Consider the following 2211-nt stretch of genomic DNA (forward strand, 5'->3'; position numbering starts at 1 on the left):
AACGATTGTCCCCACTTTAAATAGTTTTTTCGTCCATGGAATCACAGTTTGAATTTGATAATCAAATCGAGATCAAAGGGAGATTCCTTTTAAAACTCACTTTGCATTCAAAATTTTGTTAAAAACTTTAGAAATTGTAATGCACGTTTCAAAACTTTATCAACATGTCTCGGTAATTTGCATGGAGATTACCATACAAACTGCATCAATTCTGAAAAGTTTTCCATCATCACAACACTCATCACTCTCATTCTTTAAACTTAGTTTTTAATAGTGTCAAACCCTAATATCAATGATCTCACAAAGAAATTTAATTATGCTCCAATTGACTCAATTGTCTAACTCATGAATTTTTCTTGCTTTTGGTAAGTATTCGAAAAAGTAGTTAAGGTACTAGCAATTTTGATACTAGTCTCTTGAAAACTTAAAGACAATAATACTTGATTGATTATTTTTATCTTTTTAAATTTTTTGGTTTGAATTGGATTTTAAAAAATAATTATCAACAGGCGTTTGTAGTCCAATGGTTAGGATAAATGCCTTCCAAGCAATAGACTTGGGTTCGACTCCCGGCAGACGCAATATGAAATCCAATGTTTTTCAAAGATATTATTGTTGGCTGGGACTAGGGGTGTAAATAATACCCGAAAATACTCGGCCTGCCTGTACCCGCCCGAGCCCGCCTGTATCTGAAGTAGCCCAAAGCCTGTTATGGCCCGTCATGGGCCATCCGACTTGGCATGGATTAATTTATTGGGCGGTCTCGAGATTTACAATTAATTATGATGCCCGGCCTGGTACCCGACCTGAAATCCTTCTATGTGTCATTAATCATTTAATATCCTCTTAGAAAGACTTAAAAGTTACCATTTTATAATTGTCAATTTTGTGTCAAGAAAAATAAAATCTATAGTTGTTTTTACTTATAATTATCCTTTTCAAAACATTAATGATAATAAATTTTCTTATTAGAAAGTTTATTGTACCCTAATTAATTATTTATTATAGGCTAAAATTAAAGGTTGTCATTGTAATTTAAATATAAAATAATACTATCATTTACGGTATGCAATGTTAGAAAGGAAAGGATATTGTATTAAAAATAAATATATTTAATACCATTCATTTGAAAATTCAAACTTAAAAAAAAATGAAAAAAATTCAAAATAGTGGCCTGTCCGGCCCGATCTGGCCTTCCCTTATAAAAAACGGGCTTTGGGTAGCAAATTATCTACTTTTATCCGGCCTGAATTTATTTACAGGCTCACAAATATTAAGCCTGGCCTGCCCGGCCTGTCTTAGATTTTGGGTGGCGGCCTGGCCTGCCCGAATTTACACCCCTAGCTGGGACAGACTTCAAGTTTAACTCCCGTAGATGCAATATGAAATCTAGTTTTTTTAAACATATTATTATTTGTTAGCTGTGATAAACTTTGTTTTCTTATTGTGGTTTAATATGAAATCCAGTTTTTCTTTAAACGTACTATTGTTGGCTGAGATATACTTTTTTTTTCCTATTGTGGTTTAAATATCAAATATTTGGAGAGTTTAATTAAGGTTTTACTTATTTTCCGCCCATGCTTTTCTTATATACCACATACCATCTTTTTCAACACCATCTCCACCCATGGATCACCACCATTACTCATGTTATTGTTTAGTTTTTATCCTAGTTTGGGACTTTGTATCAAAGATATGCCTTTAAAGAAAGGGGGGAAATGTTCTAAAATGACCTCTTTCGTTTTCTCTTCATCACATATAATTTCTTTAATTGATTCAAGTTGGGAAGGACCAGCTAATTGCTTCTGAAATACTTATAGCGCAAAAAGAAAAAAAAATATTAGCCATCTCAGGTCGTTCATTTTAGAGTGATCAGAAAATACTATAGTCATTTAGAAACGACCTTTTGTGAAAGCACGTAGTCTTTCAAACACAACCTACTATTGCTTTACGTAGTCGTTCGTATTTGGACTACTATAACGCCTTCCATTCGTCCAAGAATTAGTGTCTAGTTCGACGAAATTCAAAAGAAACAAAAACAAATCAAACATCCAGTGTTAGTCACTTATTTACCTCCAAATCTTGTCCACCCAATGTGTTTTCAATCGAATTGATATAATCTTTTTCGATGTTGAATTCATCTAATATTTGAATATTTTTCCCTAGATTTTCAATAATGGAATCCTCCATGATAATCACTGATTGATTCTT

The 2211-nt window shown here is 32.8% G+C and overlaps 1 non-coding gene across 1 annotated transcript; it reads left to right on the plus strand.

Moving 5' to 3' along the window:
* Positions 1 to 509: 509 nt before the first annotated feature.
* Positions 510 to 581, plus strand: TRNAG-UCC. Its single transcript has one exon. It is a non-coding gene; the product is annotated as a tRNA-Gly (tRNA).
* The last annotated feature ends 1630 nt before the right edge of the window (positions 582 to 2211 follow it).

This window comes from Papaver somniferum, chromosome 8 (genome assembly GCF_003573695.1).
Source record: "Papaver somniferum cultivar HN1 chromosome 8, ASM357369v1, whole genome shotgun sequence".
Classification (NCBI taxonomy): domain Eukaryota; kingdom Viridiplantae; phylum Streptophyta; class Magnoliopsida; order Ranunculales; family Papaveraceae; genus Papaver; species Papaver somniferum.